At 31.3% G+C, this 20,951-nt stretch overlaps 1 long non-coding RNA gene across 2 annotated transcripts in view; it reads right to left on the bottom strand.

The window, feature by feature from the left end:
• LOC147074004 (uncharacterized) overlaps window positions 1–20,951 on the bottom strand; it is a 745,768-nt gene that overhangs the window by 469,853 nt on the left and 254,964 nt on the right. The window lies entirely within an intron of this gene.

The following is a 20,951-nucleotide window of genomic DNA, read 5'->3' as shown; positions in this document are numbered from 1 at the left end:
AAGTGGACAACGTTTTTTTTCAAATGAAGAAGTCATCGATCGGACAAATGCTTATTTTGAGGACCTTCCGAAAACTTATTTTTCTGACGGTTTAAAAAAAATTGAGAAACGTCTAACCAAGTGTATTGAGCTCCAATGAGATTATGTTGAGAAATTAAAAAAAAATACAAAAATAAAAACTGTTTTAATGCTTTTTTCTAAGGAATTATTGACCCACCCTCGTAGCTTTATCACTGTTGTCGTTTTATTTATATTGCGTATATAATTGAGAGATTATCGATGAACTGTGTGATTAAAAGGTTTCATATCGACTAATTCTTATAAAGTTCAGTTAACGTCAGTTTATGACAACTGTTTTTGTGATAAGTAGGTAACTACTTTATTATCGACTGAGATCGTCTAGTTCTATTTTATGTCGATGTACTATAGCAGGGTTGGCGAACCTTTTTACGTACGAGTGCCAAAATTTCGTCTGTCTGACGTGCCATGGAGTTTTTCATGTCGAAAAAAAAGTTTTTAAGAATCCTATTTAAAAAGTTTAATTACAATCAATTGAGTTCTTGGTATTCTGTTTTTCACCGTATTTCTAGCCGAAGGCATATCTTTGATTTTTTCCCTTGTTTTCAAATTAGTCAAAGAGATCGTGGAAGTATTTGAACCACTCTTCTTTCACATTATATTCTCCATCACTGAACGGTTTTCATAAGGTTAGTTGATTGAATAAGTATTTTTATTTGTAATTCCCCGATCCTAAGGACCGAGCTATGCAATTGTATATTTACATTAAACGTAATATTTATTCTTGAAAAGGATTTGCCTGCAATTTTTTATACAATGCGATTTGTCATATTTATGCATGAATTTCGTCGTTTCCGTTTGAGCATCGATTGGCAAACATAATATGAAAAACCGAAGAAAATACGCATGGCTATGTCGTCATTATTTTTAAATATTATATAAGTAAGTACTTATATATTTATTTGTAAACCTTTTAAAAAAACATTTTTTAAATATATATAAATAGTAATTTCTTTTCTCTGTTGTGTCAGTTTGTTGACTATTAGGTACATGTATTAATAAACGGCGCATGCACATTCTTCTTTCGACCATGTCCGATCCTAATAGGATCATATGGGCCTCCACAGAGTGGAGGTTTGTATTGACAGATTTTTGTTTTTACGAGAAATGGATGTCAGCCACTTGCTCAACCTATTAGGTCCATACTCTGACTCATACACATACACATACATGACATTATTTATAAAGTTGACGATACAAGCAAGAATGACATAATATGTATAATATACCTACTTACTACATCATAAAAAATATTGAAAATAAATACAGAACACATTGATAAAAAAATAAAGTAGGTACCTATAGTAAAATGAACATAAAATTATAACAAACAGTTGAATAAGTACATTCTGTTTGTTTTATTATTAAATATCAATATAAAATGGATCGAAAAATCAAATCATGTATAGGAGTACAGGGTAGTCAAAAAAATATATTACAATTTTACCAGCTTAGTTTAATAAAGCCATTTTGCTAGTAATATTCGGTTAAAATTATAAGTACCTAATACTGAGCGGATAACTGGCCGTTGAAGATATATTTATTTCTTGTATTTTTAAACTATTTTACAACGTTTTTATCAGCTCGTATTCTTTTTTGTCCGGTACAAATCTTGCAATCGATTTTTAACTAACTTCCCGACTAGCTAGACATTTGAAACTTTTAGAATATATCAGAACACGATGCCAAATCATTTTTTAAATACTTTTAGCCATCTTTAAGTAGAATGTAATTCATTTTCAATTAATTCTGTTTTGTATGAAAAGTTATTTCGGAAGAAATCCGTAATCCAATCCACTATTATTGGTTGCTAGGTCTGGGGTCCTAGCAACTAAATTATTAATATATACGTGCATTACAATGGAAATCAATATGAGTGTCAAAATGACATTTCAGTATGATTTCTATCAAGTACATTTTTTTGATCGTTTAAGCTAGCAAGTCAAGTTTATATGATTCAACAGAAAATTTAAAAATTTTGTAATATAAAAAGTTCTTTTTATCTTGTAATTATTTTGTTTAATTCCATTCATGTAGCTTATTATTAGCTAAGTCTGTATATCTACACTTTAATTATTCAAAAGTATTAATCATCCCTCAAAATCAACATTGTTATTTAATGCAAAAAAATATTATTTTGTAACGTAATGGTATTTTTTTATTAATAAGCTAGCGAATCTATCTACGCGTGTAATTGTCCGCGAGTTCGTTCTTGCAGGTACACCAATCAGCCAATAATAATATTGGCTGAAGTACGCATAACATTATTTAACCAATAGGAAAACATGTTTTTTTTAATTTAAATAAATAGAATATGTTTCGGGCCATTCTAGGTATTTCAACAATAAATTTGCATTTATAAAATTATTGAATAATATTATTTTTGTCAAAACAAATATTATACTATTGCAGTATGACGATTGATTTTTAATGATTATCTTAGAATTATGGAAATAATTGACTTTGCAAGTATAATAACGCTCGCAATATTGATATATGTAGCATTAGTTTGATATTTATATATACATGCAACATAGTTATTGTAAAGTCAATTGCCATTGTAAAAATTGATGCCATCAACAACCTGAATTTGGCTCTAGCTTCTTCAACAACCACCTTACTCTACCCACAGTGTCCGCTCTAAATTTCGGTATATCAGACATACAGTAATAATTAGTGATCGATACTGGTCAGCGATAGTATACCTCATTTCCTACGCCCTACACTAGACGTTATTGCTGACCTTAACACATCCTTATGGCTAACTATTGTGGGACAACAGGAAGTCGCTGTAGTCGCATATAGAAGACTTCTCAGTGACGTACCTGTCACAGCGGCAACGCGTATTCAAACTCTCTTATTAGATGCGACTCATTTTCTTATTCGCAATAAACCAAAAAAATTACTAATAATAATTCTAACAGCACTCCTGATCGTTTGAGACATATTGTATTATAAAAAGCATCAAATTATATAGAATGATAGATTCGTACACCAGCTAATAATATGCAGGTAAACGTGTACTACAAACTATAATAAGAAATTGGCGATAACAGCTGATTATCGCTGTAATCGCATTTAGAAGACTTCCCGTTATGGCGGCAACGCGTGCTAGAGGCGTGTTTAAATCATGACGTATCGGCTCTCTTTTTAGATGCGACACATTTTCTTCTTCGCAATAAAATAACAGTTTACTAATAATAATTCTAACATCACTCCTAATCGTTTTAGACATATTTTTATTATAAAAAGCATCAAATTACGTGAATTGATAGATCTGTACACTACGGAAGCGTAAAATGAAATCATAAATTTGGGAGCGTTCTTTGTTCGATAACGGAAGTGCGAGTAACTGCAAAGGAGAGGCTTGTTAGTTCACAGTTTTAACACGTGAATAAGAAGTTTTTGTTCGACAATAATCACTTTTGTTTCAACTCAAAATTTATTTTTTTACACAACGTAGATATGAGTGCGTCGAAGACGTTATCTGTATGTGAGATTAATAATGTTAAGTATACATAATTAGACTAAAACCCACGAGAGAAATTTTAATATAGAATGTAGTTTTGAATATTGAACCCGAAGGTCAATTTAAGTTATGAATAATTCAGGTCTGGTTGTATAAAATAAACGGAATTAACTGGTTTTTAATTAGTAAGTTCTTGATTGAAAGAATTATTATTCATGTTGTTTTCTTCCATTTGTGATGATTCAATTATAAATGTTAACTGGCTGAAATTAGTGAATTGCATTATTGCCGATGTGCATACATCAATTCCACTATCTAATCGTAAGCGATATATTAATCTGACACAAGTGTGGGTAACCTGTTGTCTTATAGCCCATTAGGTGCTTCTTTTTGAATTAATCACAATTCCAATTTTTTGAAAAAGAGATCCTATACCAGGGATGGCGAACCTTTTTACGTACGCGTGCCAAAATTTTCAAAATATAATTTTTCAACTGTCTGACGTGTCGAGCAGTTAAGGAGAAAAATAGTTAAAATTATTATATATTATATTTAAATAATGATGATGTTCTAGATACCACTCACAGGACATAGCACACATATACCTAACTGTATCACTATATTCAATTACGCCGTACATTTTAGTCCACCAATTTTGAAACTGAATGCCAGAATTACTACTACTAGCTTCACAACGCTTTTGTTTCTTATTCATTTTTTGTGGGTAGAAATAAAATTTTTGTTAATGCATTAATTAATTTGGTTATTTACGCACAAATAGACAACCAGAATTACTCGAATAAAACTAGGCATTCTCTCGTCACCGTGGTCTCAAGCTTTGTAAATCGATAAAAATTAGAGGTTCGCGGCGCGGCATTCCCCGCCGCCTAATGAGGTTATTGCGATAATATTGTTTAGGAAGCATAAAGTGTAAGGACCGACCTATGCAATTATATATTCAAATTAATCGTCGTGCTTAATCTTGAAGAGCTTTTGCCTGCTATTTTTTTACATTGATCTGATCTGTCATTTATTATTATTATAGGTATTTTTTTCTTACTTCAAACACGTATAGGTTCCCCAACACTGTCCCATACAATAGTAGGATTTTTACAAAATGATATACATTTCGAAGTGAATCTAATTTAAGTTTCTTGAATACGATGTTATTATGTTACAGACAATGACGTATTAAATGGACAACTCATTTCATATCGGCGAGCACGAGAAATAGTGCACGAAACTTATTCACAGATGTATAGGTAGACATCACGTGATCATATGACGTTGCATTTCCATTATACGATATCAAGCTTCGAGAATTTAGAGTAATATAGCCTTTATTGTAACGGCGTATTAATGTCATCGCGTTAGAATTCTCGGGATACTTACGTCTTCCGGAGATTCAGCGAAACGCTTCCAGGCATTCAGCGAAACGATTCCAGACGCAAACTGGGAATTCTGCCCTTAATTAATAACTTTAAATATTTTTGTAACTCGTTATTTATATTATTATTCTTTTTGTTGTGTGTATAATAAATACATGCCTTTTATCAATTAATAACACAGTTTCGAAGTATGAATACAGAAGAAAGTAGGTACCTATGATAATAATACAAGAGAACGGAGGTAGATAAATATAACAAAAAAAAATAGTCAAACACAATTAAATTTTTATTGAACGCCATTTATTCGAGATAAAAACAAGTTATAAAAATATATTATTATTGTATGTTTGACTTATGTATCTTCGTACATTTATTTTCAAACAGGCGATACCAGTTTCATCATTACGACATTTTCAACTGAAAGTTGATCCGTGGAAAATGTTATAACAACGATACCCGTATATTATCAAATCATGGTAATGATAACAATGGTATTGTTAATTTAATTATTATGACAAACAATCAAAACAAAAAAATATCAAGAAACAAGTTATAAAAAATACACGATAAGCAGACCAAACGTTGCTTAGGGGCGCCACATTATGAGGGGCGGCAAATTATGGAAGAAATACGAATATTACGTAGTTTTGAGAAAAGTTGTTTGTCTAAACAAAATATTCTTTGCTACGGCGCTAACAAACCATACAGTGTACAAATAAATATCAACGAATATGTAATTAGATTTTCACGTTTTGATCATATTGCTTTGCTTAAGATGTTTGAGATTAAACAATAACATATTATGATGGTTATTGAATTGCAATATAATAATTTGGTATAATTTGAAGCGGCGTTTAATAAGAATATTTTGAAACTGAAAATTGATCCGTTGAAAATGTTTTAATGACAAAACCAGTATCAGTTTATTGGAGAAAATATTATTTCAGCATGAAAATGATAACAATTCTATTACTATTTATTTAAATATTATAGAATCACAACAAGAAATGACAATAAAATCAAGAATGAAGTTATAAAAAATACACGATTAACGTTATATTATAGGTGCATGTTTTAATAATTCAGAGAGCAAGCAAACAGAGAAAACAACAGAAAGTAAATAGAAATATTCATAAAAAGTAAATGGAGCACATGATATGAGATTATTATCTTTTGTTAATCGACGAAGTCCATTCCTTGTCGTGATGAAATGTTTTCTATCAAAATGATCAGAACATATTACACATTCATCCGATGGTGTCCAACATGGATCGCATCTTAATACTCTAAGTATATATGTCCAATGTAATCGCCTTTCTGCTTTGCGAGGAACTCTAAAATTTAAAGAGAGATAATAATGACAATAAAACCGCTAAATCCATTGACATAATACTACTATTCTCCCTTCTTCATTATTTCACTTTTTAATTTGTAGCGATTCAATTATAAAAATATATACTTCACAATACATTTATCGATTTCGCGACAAAAAGTATTTTAAATTAAACAAACGATGTCAAAAAATATGTTTAATTACATATAATAAATTGAAAATAATATTACCAGTCCGTTCATGCAAATCAATTAGCTGAAGTACGGTGCAAACAGTACTACCATATTTGAAAAATTGAACGAATATATACCTTACTGTCATTACAATACGGACCAAATTTATAAATCACCATTTGTGCGTTGAGCCCTTATAGGAACGGAGAAATCATCGCTGCCTGCGTAAAAATGTTCGGCCATTTCTGTCAAATTGTTCTGTCATTGAATTGCATCGATATTTTGTATGGGCAGACCCAGCGGTGTCGCCAGACCGCTTGCAAGCGGAATGTTCATTTAAGCGAAGGATACCGATATTAAAATATGAATTTCGCCATCCGGCAGACCCGACACAAAGTGAGTGTCATTTTATTTTCCACATGATTCGTCCATATAAATGTCATTGGTTACAGATAACTTAATCGAGACTTCCAATATAAAAAGGTTCCCTACCCCAAACCTAACAGTGGCGAATAACCAGTAGCACGCAATCGCTCTGTGTAATATATTACGGCCCACTAACCTAATGAAATATACGAAAAAATCCTAGCATATCATAATAATTATTTACTTAACTAAACTAGATTTTCAGTGAGCAAATTTTAATGCTTCAGTACGTTAGCTATTGTAACTACGTATTAGTTCCCTTCAAACCAACCCGCCCCGCACTACACTCGGTCTTAATCAAGCGTATCACGATCTATCTTCGTTTCTATGTGAAGCATCAGCAGTTGTTTATGCCTTGCAATGTCTCAGGACCAGATGCCCAAGACTGGAGTCGCCATGGGAGTTATAACTATTCAAATGTGTTGTACTGCATCAGCATTCGGTAAAGTTTAGTGCGCGGCGCATATAATGAGTAAGGTTCAATTTGCAAGTTTATAATACAGTGATATTTTTTCGTTTCTTTCGGATTCGAGCCTCGGTAGAAAAAATACTCGGCCTACAAATTATATTTAAGAAATATGAATAAATTACCCTAGTAATAAAAAGGTTGTGCATCTAAAGTGTTTTTATTAGTATGTCGTGCTGAAAATATCAGTCTACACCAGTGATAGTAAAATATCTCTACAATTAGTGTGTGAAAGTTTAGTTAAAAAAATTCAGGAGAAAGAGATTCGGCATTCATTTGGGGTAGCTCATAGTCTAGAAAACTATTTATTTATTCGCAGTTTATAATTTGAGACTTGTTTGGATAAATCATTACTAAGACGATGTCTTACTTTCGATTTGAGATACATATCTAACTCATCCAGGAAAATAGTGTCTCACAATCATAATATTGATCCAAATATGGTCAAAATTGCAGCTACTTAATCAAATGTATAAAGCTATAGACATATTGCTATGGGTATATCGATTAAAAATGATTATTGATTTTTGCGTAACAACCAGTGTTTCCATATTATGAAGGATATTTTTTCAAAAAAATCTGTGTAAACTGTAAAGTAAATACTTGGTTTTAAACAAACTCACGGGTAGTTAGGATTGGTACAAGGTGCCACTCTCTTTCGAGTATTTCTATGAAAATTTTAATTTAAATTTTTTTTTTTAATTAAAAAATTTAAATTATTCCATGAAATAATTTAAATAATATCTATATTCTTTTTGATCTAGCCGGTTCCTGCGTCAGAGTGACTACGACAACTAGGTAGTATCCGCCATGGAAGTATCCGCTCGCGGACATCCGCTGGGAGCACAAACTCGCGGATAGTTAAAACCATTTCGGTCCCTGGATAGAATTTATTACTTGCATAGTTTAAAATAAACCTTTTTATAATGTGATGAACTGTATTGTACTAGGTACCTACAATTACAATTAGAAAAGTAAGATAAATTATTATAATCAATAATCATTAATCGAAATGGACCGAAGCGAACCGGCGTACCGGTCCGATTTATGACATCCCCGAGAGTATCGCTCCTCGTGGAAAAATAATTAGACCATCGTCGGAACTAGGTGGGCCATTTAACAAAAAAATAACAAACTTATTTTTATAATATTAACATCAAATTACATAAACAAATGGTACTTAATATTTTCAGATTATTATCGAGCGCTCCGGTTCGTAAAATTGTCCATTTCTACTGTTGGAATTGTGAATCCTGGAAACAAGAGAACGCAAAAAATTGATCCTCTCAAGCAAAAAATTCCTGATGAATTGAGCGCCGAATGCTTATTATTCATTAGACAAAGCACATTCCAATCCAAACATCTAAATTCTAGAGACTCGAAATAAAAAAACGGATGCCAACAAGACGGCCTTCTTAATCCAATTAAAAAAATGACTATGTCTTTGATTTATTTTGAATATTTTCGTACATTGGAGTATCTGATGAGAAGAAACTGGTGGTTTTGGATTGTCTTCAGGGAAGGCAAAGCAGAGAGCCATCATTGGTGCTCTTGAGCGATCAAATAAACGATTTTAGGAGGGAATTTTTCCCAAAGAGAAACAAAAGAGGACCAGAAGAAGTGAAGAATCTTAGTAATCCAAAGTTGGCTGTAAATGTAGTCATAATCCTCAGTCATGAAATAATTACCAAGGATAGAGACGTATAAGAAGTTGGAATTTAACGTAGATGATCAAATCCCAATAATTAAGACTTCTCTAGAATTATTAATTGACAAAATAATAGCATTAATCAAATTAAGGCATTAATACCTTACCATGCTCATAATTTTATTGTTATTGTGTTATTTGCTTGAATAAGGGTACTCCGTCAATATTTTTTCAGCTACATCTTTTTTATACCTTGATAATTGCTTGATAATAATTATAAAATAAGTCATACTAGGATCATTCTATCGATAAATTAGTATGTACATATATAAATACTACATAGCAATACATTTTATTTGTATATGTACACAGTGAACAGGCCAGTGGCGATGTGTGGAGGTAGGCTGTTAAGATCCGCCATAAACAATGCACACTAAATTATGCCAGTCATGCGTATTTGTATTCAATGAAAGAAGACAACAATTTATAGATGGTGTCAGTTAGTTTTTAAAATTTAATTAAACATTACGAAAACCAAGCCATAATACAAAATACTCGTATATCTATAAAATATCTAAAATTATGCAATTAAATCATACATACCTTTGGATATTTTATAGATAGAATAATATTTTTTTATATAATATACCTAGTTTGGTTTAGGCGGGGCTTAATGAATTTAATAAAATGAACCAACAATATGTGTAATATGTATTCTTAACCCAACGAAAACAAATAAGTATGAATGAAAAAGTAAATATAACAAAACTAGTATGGTTTGGTTTCGGTAGGGTTTAATTGATTTTTTTTAAACTAACCAATACCATCTGCAAATTGTAGCTTAGTCAGCGCTCGAAATGGAAAAGTTTACGAACCAGAGCGCTCGAAAATTTTCTGAGGATATTAACATGGTTATCAAATTTTATGTGTATTTTATAAACATAAGTGTGCTAGATTTTTTATTATATAGCATTTCTAGCTCAGACGGTCAAATTATTTTATCCACGAGACGGAGCGATAACTTTACAGATTTCACGAACCGGAACGGCGCTCCGGTGCGCTCCAGTCCATTTCGAGCCCTGAGCTTAGTTCAATAAAAACAAATACGTATGGCAAAAAAAGCTTAATGTGCACTGTACTATAAGTATGGCTTCTGCTACTGGTGTACACAATACTTGTCATAAGTCCTGAATAAACTTAAAGGCAAGAATTAGATTTCCTAACTCGATTTTTATGGAATAGTCCAAAAATATTTTCAAATAATATAATATAAAATTCAATTAATTTACATCAAGTATTGAGCACTCAAAAGTATTGATTTATTATTATTATACCTCTTCTGTGATGGAGCTGTCAGGTCAATGAGACATCTGAGTCGTTATAAAATAATCAAAACAGAATTAAATGTCATTTCTCATTATAGATACATTAGTTTGGCAGTGTAAATTAATGTAATCAGAATCAGGTATAACTGCTTAATTACTTCCAAGTACCTGTTCTATCTGAACTATGACATTAATGAATAATAATTTAGTTTTGTCAAAATCTTCGTACACATTCTCATTCAATAAACTATACGATGATTCACTTGTTTGTTATGAATTGTTTAGTGATACTGATAAGATAAATAATTCTAAAGGTCATTAATCGAGAAGTAGTGGCAACAAACATGTCAAAGACAGTTTTAAATAAACAATTATTTCATCTACTTCACTTTTCACTCCATTTAATAAACAACGTAATGATAATATATTTTGTTTATATCGGTTATCTTTAGCCAGCTACTTATAATCAAATAAAATTAAACCGAGATAACTTGCATATTTTAGCGGTATAATGCTATATCTCGTGAAGTATTAACTTTTCTGTCTTAATATTATCAAAGTGAATAATTTTAAGTCGTTCTTCAGAATCACAATAAACTCCATTCAGAGTAGCAAGACAGGGAAAATATGACCAAAATCAATGCTGATGTCCGGTAATTCACGATACGGACGTTCCGATACAAGAAGAAACAGCCATATAATCCTTAAATAATTTAAAATATCTCGTTTGTCAAGTTAAATGTCTTTTAATTAAACAATATACATATCGACTGCTAAATCCACAAACCGGCTAACTTCACTTGGGCAAATTGTTCAGAAAGGAGAAAAAACCCAATAATTTAACTATCGAGCAGAATTTAACAATTCCAAAAATACACTTAGAAATTTTAGTTTCCCTTTTATATAATATAAAGAAAAATTATATAAAGAGCGAAGTTATTCCATTTATGATATTGGAAATTTGGCACCTGTAGTTGGCTGTTTTGTGTGAAGAACGATAGCGCGTTTATTTATAGTTTTAGGAATTTGAAATTTTGTGTGAACAAAATTTCATCAAAATCTCATTTTTGGTCAAAAGTGCAGTTAGCTGGTTTGCGGATTAAGCAGTCGATATGGGAAAATACATTTATAATATAAATTATAGATGTTCATAATTGATGATAAAATTCTAATAACATTAATTATCGTATTTCATTTTAGCAGTTCATTGTTCTGCAGGATGGATGATCAGTAGGTACTTTATTGTCTATCTATATTGATGGAAACCAGTTATTACCGGTCGAACAGGATGAACAAATCCACATGTCATTATAACAATGGACGAAATGCACACATAAACGAGTTCGTAGGTGTTGTTGTATATTTGAGTAACAATAGTGTAAAAAACTAATCCAGTGAAGATAAATAAATAAAATGGATGAAGCTACGCCGCCACTGCTGTGAACGACAAGAAAAACATTTACATATCGTATACCGTTTCGCTCTATTGCAACTGTACAAAATTGGAAGAAGGTTGTTCAAACCGATGACCGTTCTGAATCTGGGTGTATAGTCCGAAACAGTTCAACGTTGATATCGTATTACAAAAAAATAGTTCTCCTTAGGAGTAAATTAAAATTGGACACAATAATAATATGTGAAATCATTATAAAATAGATCGTACGGGAAAAAAAGTACTTAAATTATTTATTTACATATCGACAGCTTCTAACAATACCGCGATAAGTCCAAAAATGACGTTCAGATATTAAAAAAAAAATTACATTCATAATAATATTGTTGTTTTTATTTAATAAAACGCATTTTTTTAGTACTTATTCCACTTTTAATCAATAGATTAGGACCGGTTTCGTCCACCTCAGAGGGACATTTTCAACTATTGATTTAAAGTGGAATAAGTAGGTACTACAAAAAACAATTGCGTTTTATTAAATAAAAACAACAATACAATGCAGTTTCACCATGAATTGACAGTTAACAAAATAAAAGAAATTTCATAATAATATCCTGTTGAAAATCAGATGTATTAATAAAATTGACTGAAGTTAGGCTTTTGACTGTAAATTATGTTAATATATCGTATTTTCTTCTTCAAATCTTTAAAAATCATAGTAATATCTCTAAAAATAACATCTTTTTAATGAGTTTTATTTAGACAACGTATTATACTTATAATTGACGTGTCATTATAATATTTAAAAACAAAATAATATGTACTTAGGTAGGTACCTAGAGTATATCAAAAATATATGTACTTAAGTATATTTCTATTTATTTGTCAATAATTATTCAAAATCACCATGACTTTTAATTTACTCGTTTTTAATAACCGAAAGCCTTTTATTTTATTCAGTTCCCACAGGGTTAAAAGTTAAAGGTCGCAGACATGAGCGGTCGAGCGGCCAACAGATATTATAGAGAGAGAGAGAGAAAGTAATACAAAATGAATAATAAATTTATTATTTACAGTCTCAAAAAACCCAAATGCCATCTCAGAATGAACCGTCTTTGTCTCCTATTGTCTGGCTTAATCTAAAACAATAAAAACAGGTATACAGGTAATAAAAGAAAGTGTAGTTTTTCTACCAAAGCATGCTAGCTACTCATTTATCAATATAGTAAGAAAACATACTATCAAAGATTAATGTACCTATTACGTACTTGTTATGTAGGTAATAGGTATGTTAAGCGTTGGAAAGAGGTTGGTAGTACCAAAATGATAATAATTTGCTGAATATAAGGCGGTATGCTTTAAGGTCACATTAAACGAAAGTTTCAAAGAAGATGGATAAATTGATTAGACAGTTCATTGGTAAATCATAATAATCTATTAATGTACGTGTGAGATCTCCCAATACAAAATTAAATTACTTGGCAGACTAGAGACAAAAGAGCGGATTGGCTTGGCTTCAATTTTGAAACAGTGCGTTCTGACCAAGGAACTCAGAAATAATTATTTTTCTTTTCTGTGGTTCTGACGATATAAGTTACAAGAGACGCGCCCCTGACTAACCCAGGTAGATCAAAAGAAGGCCCACGCGTCTTTCGCTTGGACATCTCTCGGGAAATTTTTTTAATGCTTTACTCAGCGGTACAAATGGCGAAATAGACAAATTTACAAAATTAACCGGCCCTTTTGTAGATCAAATTGCATCTCCTTGTTGTCTTGTTGATGTATTTATACGTGTACATTTATTGTTTTTAATCGTAGTTAATTACTGACTGGGAGACTAGGTAACCATAAAATTACCGTCCAAAGTAAACAAAATCCTTCTAATTATAATATAATATCCAAACCCTGCCCCGCATTCATCCTATATACTTCCTAAAGCACTATGACTTTATATAATTAATCGATCAGCCCGTCTATGCTTATAGATAAGTAGCAACACTAGTCTATCGCAGTATGTGTGTTGAACATTTTGGTATAAAGTCAACGCTCAAAATGAAAATTTTTACGAACTGGAGCGTTCAATAATTTTCCGAAAATATTAATATAGCTAATTTTATATAAAAAAAGTTTTATAGTATATCTAGCTCTGACAGTCAAATTAATATTTCCACGAGACGGAGCGATAGTTTTTCCGATTTCACGAACCGGAACGGCGCTCCGGTGCACCCCGATCCTTTTCTAGCCCTGTATAAATTAGTAACCACAATAATATTTTAGTAGTTAAAGAAGTAAGTACCTACCTACCATACTAAGTAAAAAATAGTGATGAAAGAGTGTCTTATAATTATTTTTAGGACAAAAAAGGTCATATTATTATTAATAATCGTAAACACAATTAAAATAATTTATCACTAAATATTAGTATTCAAAATTAATGCCTAGGTACTGATAGGTCCACAATATAGCCAACAGAAACAAACCTGAAAACTGTCTTCTGATATTTAAATGAAAAATGCTGAGAACTGTATTTCGAACCAAGATTTATCACAAGGAATCCAAGATAATCCAAATCATTGAAATTTCTCAACTAAGATGAGCTGGGCGTGGCCAACGAATGGACGACCAGCCCGATTTTTTGTGAAGTCATCCGCCAGAGTCCATCCTAGACTGTTGCACCACGAACGATGGTAAATTCCGAGTTGAAGGCTATTTTTTTTTAATTATCCTGTTTACGTACATAATATGCAGATGACCTCACGAAGATTTTTTTTTATAATTTCAAAATTGTTTGTAGCGTAGAAGATAAACATCTAATTAACTGGGTACCTGTGTATCTTAATAATAAAAAACAAGCTAAATACAACTTTTTTATTATTCTCACAAGTACGATCGAGCGTAATCACAATAAAAAAATAATTATCTTTTATTTTTAAATAAACAATGGTTAAGAAATCTTGTATATCTCGCCGTCCTTCGTGGAGTTATTGTATGTTTTTTTGACGTCAACATCATTATATATGTCAAAGTTGAATTGTTATTAAAATTAAATAAAAAAGAGTGTAGTCAATATTTGACAGCGATTCTAAACGAATGTATTATTATTGATTTTTTTACCAAAACATAATTATTCAGTTGAGTATTTTCATAAAACTGATGAGGCGGAGAAAGTACCAAAACCTACATAAGTGACACTGGCTCCTGCGTGAGAATGCTCAAGAGTATACTGTATACCAGAATCAATGAAACCCTGCCTAAACCAAACCATAATAGTTTTGGTATATTTTGGGCGATACTACAAAATTGTGTACTTAAGACTTTTTGATTCATACTTATTTGTTTTTCGTTGGATTAAGAATAGATACATTATTAATTATTACACATAGTGTTAATTCATTTTTTTAATTCATTAAGCCCTGCCTAAACCAAACTATAATAGATAGAAAATATTATTATATCTATAAAACATTCAAAGTTATGTATGATATAATTGCATAATTTTAGATATTTTATAGATATATGAGTATTTTTTGACTATTATCTATTATGGCTTGGTTTCGCAGGGTTTAATTGAATTTTAAAAACTAACCAGCACCCAGTGACGTCCCGTGGGGGTAGGCAGATTGAGCGTCGCTTGGGGGCGGCAGTTACTTGAAAGGCGGAAAATCGAGGAGAATCATTTGGATTATATAGAAATATGATACTTACATTATATAAATAGCTAAAATTATTTTGTTTTCATGTTGTACAATAATAGCATAGTAAAAATGTCAGAAATATCAACGAAATAAAACCTCTGACTTTGGTGATTTGGGTGTCTAACTAAGCTTAAGTACATATATTATATTTATTAGCTTTTTATATTTATCTAAATTTAATTTTGAATCTTTTAGTGGTATATATTTTGTCAGTAATGTATCCATACGACACGTTTCTTAGATATTGGAGTCATGAAAGGATGATAAAGATACTATAAGTATATAAAAAAATGTGGCGGCATTTTGACGCTGCCTAGGGGCGGCATTTTGTCTAGGGACGTCACTGCCAGCACCTCTGTAATTTTTTGTAGTCTAATTTCAATGAAAACAAATACGTATGACTAACAAAGTTTAGTGTGCACTATTTATTGGGGATCTTAACAGCCTACCTCCACCCTTCGCCACTGCGGCATACATAGACATGTAGCACAGATACACAAACTATATTATAATGTTTATAAGCATTGTCAGTAGTTTACACATAGACATTCAATAGAAAGATTTATGTAAGTGTGAAAATCATAAACGGTTGTTTTACTATGGAAAATAACACAAAAAAATATACTTAATAAATGTAAATTAGTTACTTGTAGATAAAATCAAATCATTGTCAAGTGCTGTAGTAGGTGCATGCCTACCAGGAACAGTTAACTTAATCAGTGATTGATTATTTTTTTAAATAACCTAATGCCTTTACGACGATTTTTTTTTATATGGAACGTACCGACAATACATCAGTATCTATTTGCACGTGAGATAATTATTGTAATGAGAAAATATGATATATTATATGCCCCAGAATATATATATATGTGTGGTGTTTAATGTTGCCAACTGTCATTGACAAAAACATGGCAGACGAGGTACGACAACAAGCTATTTGGTAAGTAAAAACGCAAGATTTTGTGAAAATAAAATTTCCATAAGTACCTTTTTTGCTATCGAAAAATATGTAAAAAAAATCACACGACGTTTTCTCAGAAACTCATTTGAAAATTGATAAAAAATAATCAACTAATCAAACAACCTACGGTAGTTAATAATTAGGTAACTACTTAAGGCGATACTTCAGTGAAACGCCAAATAATTTTCAACTATAGGTGCGGCGAAATTTTGGACTCGCTGGCAATCGGAGAGCGAACGTCAAAGTGTGAACACGTCAATATGTTTCGTGATGGCGACGGGGGTATTAATTCTTAAATCGTGTAAAGATGACTAAAAATGTTACCCATTTACTTGAAAAATAAAACATGGCAATGAATATATTATTATTGTTACTAATATAACTATAAACAGAACATTAAATGGACGCATGTTGGATTTATAAGACAAATTATATTTCGTTCGCACGCATCATTTACACCCGCGACCCGCAATCCACGCATCGCCTAGCCACGATCATTTTAGACCATGCCTCAACTGAGGTATAGTCTTAATACTAGAGAGTGAAATCCCGATAATAGTCAATCTGATGCCGTATGCCTAAGAACACATTAAATTATAATATCTGATACCATTATATCACTATAACGCCAAGAATGGTCCTATTGTTTCATGGTGTTGTTTTATTTATCAAGTACAGACTTACCGTCATCATTAAATATCTGAATAAATAAACAAAATATCTAGTTTATTTTAATCAGAAAACATCAAAAAACATTGATAAAAACGCCACAAGCTACATGACTTTTTTGCAAGCTAGATGATGCCTATCAAAAAATCTGTCAAGAAAAACGCCAAGTTGGCAACGCTGGTGGTGTCACATTATTTTTAAATTAACTTCACTAAACTGCTTATAATATTATATTTTATCATATTGGGGGCGGTCCGGATACACATGACTTGTTCATATGCACACGCATGTACCTAATTCAGCTGTCAACTACTATTACGAATTTGATGTTATGAGTAGTTATGTATGTTAAATGCGTATTTATTTATAATTAATCAAAAATCACAATTCAGACAGATAAATAAATTAATTAAATTATTTATGCTTTTGAGTATGACGTCCAATATTAGTAATACATTGCTATTACCTCGTAACACAGAACATTGAAAATACTATACGCCCACTGGCTAGAGAAAATGTCAATCAAATTATTAGGTAATTACGTAATTACATATTTTGTACAGTAGGCAGGTACTGCGTCAGGTATTGATTAAAGGTAATTAGTTATTTAAATTATTGTCTAAATCCAAATAATTACAAAATATGTTGCATGTTAACACAATATTTACATATCAACAATAGTGTCATCATTACGTATTATTATTAGAAGGTACATCATAGCAGTAGCGAAAGGTAGACGTAGGCTGTTAAGATCCGCCGTAAATAATGCACATTAAACTCTGTTAGTTATACTTACGTATTTGTGTTATTGAACAATTTACAGATGGTGTTGGTTAGTTTTTAAAAGTCAATTAAACCCTGCCTACCAAACCATATTAGTTTTGGTATACTTTGGCCGATACGACAAAATTGTGCACACTTTTTCATTCATATTTAATTGTTTTCGGTAGATTAAGAATACATATTACACATATTATTGGTTCACTTTTTAAAATTCATTAACCCCTGGCTAAACCAAACAATAATAGATAAAATATATTAATATATCTATAAATTATCCAAAGTTATGTATGATTTAATTGCATAATTTTAGATATTTTATAGATAGACGAGTATTTTTTTGACTATTATCCATTATGGCTTGGTTTTCGTAGGGTTTAATTGAATTTTAAAAACTAACCAACACCGTCTGTAAATTATTGTAGTATTATTTCAATGAAAATAAATACGTATGACTAACAAAGTTTAGTGTGCACTTTTTATGACGGAAATTAACAGCCTACCTCCACCCTTCGCCACTGTATCATATTAATATGAGGTATTTATAATATACTAAAATGTTTTTCAATTACGGAACACGCTAGATTTCTTTATTTCGAAATACTGGGTTTAAAATACACCTTCGTGTATCAAACAGTGACAGTTTCTAAAATTAATATGTAAATAAATATACCTACTTAGAATTTTCGCATGCCCGGAAACTTGTACGTATGCAGTTCCCGCATCACACTTCACCGTGAAATATTGTATCGGAAATACCTAAAAATGGCCGTATACTAAAGACTGTCCAACCTCTTCGCGTCGTATAGTACTGACATAAAATGCGTGTCTAAATAAAACACGGTTCTTGTTGGTTTACACTTTACAGTAAGCCAACAGCAAATAAATTTTGAAAATAGCCGATATACTGGATTATTTGTTAGGTTTTCATTCTTGAATTTTTCCGAAATCAGCTATGAAATTTGAATTAATGTTCATATTGAATCTTATAAAATTGGAGACCGTATAGTAAACCATCATCACTTTCCGATAAGAAAACTTACGGGGAACTGTGTTACGGTGAAATGTTTTACGTACAATGTACATGTAACCGAATTTTCGATCCAAATCATTATTCTAAAATCAACGTGTATTGTAATGTAGCCGATTTTATAGGGTTGTATAGAGCAAAGGCGAAGGGTGTCTTTTGAAGGTAGGTTGACTATGGTAGATAACTGATAAACCATCCCCCATAATGAACACCTGATATGTGACCTTTAGCTATTTGACGCAACATCCGGTGATCGTTGTATGCGACAGTTATAATATAATAGTTTAACGGCCTGTTCAGTGTTTAATTCATTTGATGTACTTCTTTATTGTGAATGTGGTTTTGATTCTGTGAACATCCATATGCTGTCGCAAACACCCTACCGCCATAGGAGCGAATGAATTGCCATGGTACTTACATATCTACCGTCTTTATAATACTTATAGGTTTATCTTCATTTTTAATATGTACTTATCTACTTAATTTCTTATCATTAATTTTCTTATCTAATTATGACGTGAAATGGGTGTCTTGAATTAGATTCTATAACTTTACTTATAGCAGCATTTTAATAAAATTAATATGTTCAGACTAGAAAGTCACTCATAATATTATAATACCTACGCACTAATATTGATGTGTGAACTAAAAGTAGTTTGAATAACCTGTTATATGTTATATTTTATAATGGTAGGTATATATATTATTATATTGAAAATAGATAAACAACACATTATTGTACCTGCGTAATTATGCATAAACTATACCTTTTTAGTCGCAGTATGACTGCAATATAAATTTTGCCATACATCGATAAACACTGATAATTACCTGCCTACCGAAATTATGTAGTCTAATTATTTTATTTCTGAAAAGCTAGTACCTACACATATCAGTGGCGAAGGTTGGAGGGAGACTGTTAAAATCCGATATAAATAGTGCACACTAAACTTTGTCAGTCATACTTAATTGTTTTCATTGAATTTAGAGTAGGTACAAATAATTGCTGATAGTGTTGGTTCGTTTTTAAAAGTCAATTAAACCCTGCAAAAACCATGCCATAATAGAATTTGATAATAGTCAAATATATTTTATGGATCGAATAATATTTTTTATCTATTATGGTTTGATTTAGGCAGGGGTCACATGAATTTACAAAAACTAACCAACACCATCTGCACTTTTTACTCTTAATTTAATGAAAACAATCAAGTATGATTGACAAAGTTAATATGCACTATTAATTATTATTCAGCTGTTTATGCCACTGACTTATATTAAAGTATTTCTTAATTCAAATAATTTAATTAGATTAGCAATATGACTGGTCCGTTTATATGAACCATTTGTGATTTCCTTATACAAACCAGGACAATCAATAAAAAGCAAGGTACATAATCCCGCGAGTTTCTATGAAAATTAGTACAGTATTCCCTTCCCAATGTCCTTTTTTGTCTAATTTACATAATAATATGTTTACGATCAATTTCTATACTAGAACGGTTTATTAAATATCATTGTTGAAACTGTATAAATTTTATAATACATAAACTGTATAAGTAATATACATAATAATATAAAACAACCAGTGTCGCTTTTCCACTAAGTGGATGAGGCGGTCACTTCTTAAAACCCCTATCAAAAGACTTAACCATTGTTGGGTTTGTTTTTAACGCTTAATGGCGATTTACCACGTAGGCAAGGTTTCCGGAAGGGGGCCTCCAAACCTGTCCACACTTTGATCCTCTCCCCCATGTACCCAAAACTGCAAAATAATCGGCGTAGAAAACTATCATTACACGAAGAAAAAACAGAATCAAACCGTTATACACAATATTATGAACCTAATAATTTAACACCTGAAACAATTGAAAAAGGAGGCTTTCATCCAGCAGGTATTATTGTGTTAGTGTAATACCTACAACGTGGGGTCCTAACAAACCTTCACTCTGTGGAGGCCCATATTATGATCCTATTAGGATCGGACATGGTCGAAAGAAAGAATACCTACCGTTTTATTATGAAGAAAAATGTTTGTACGATTTTCTTTTTTAATAAAAAATACAGGAAATATTTATCCGTAAGTCACGCACATGTATTAAAAATACACAAAA

The sequence above is a fragment of the Rhyacophila brunnea genome, unplaced genomic scaffold (genome assembly GCF_057557595.1).
Source record: "Rhyacophila brunnea isolate RB1 unplaced genomic scaffold, BYU_Rbru_1.0 scaffold_17, whole genome shotgun sequence".
NCBI classification, from domain to species: Eukaryota; Metazoa; Arthropoda; class Insecta; order Trichoptera; family Rhyacophilidae; genus Rhyacophila; species Rhyacophila brunnea.
The sequence above is the reverse complement of the archived record's forward strand: the minus strand, read 5'-3'. Positions and strand labels throughout refer to the sequence as shown.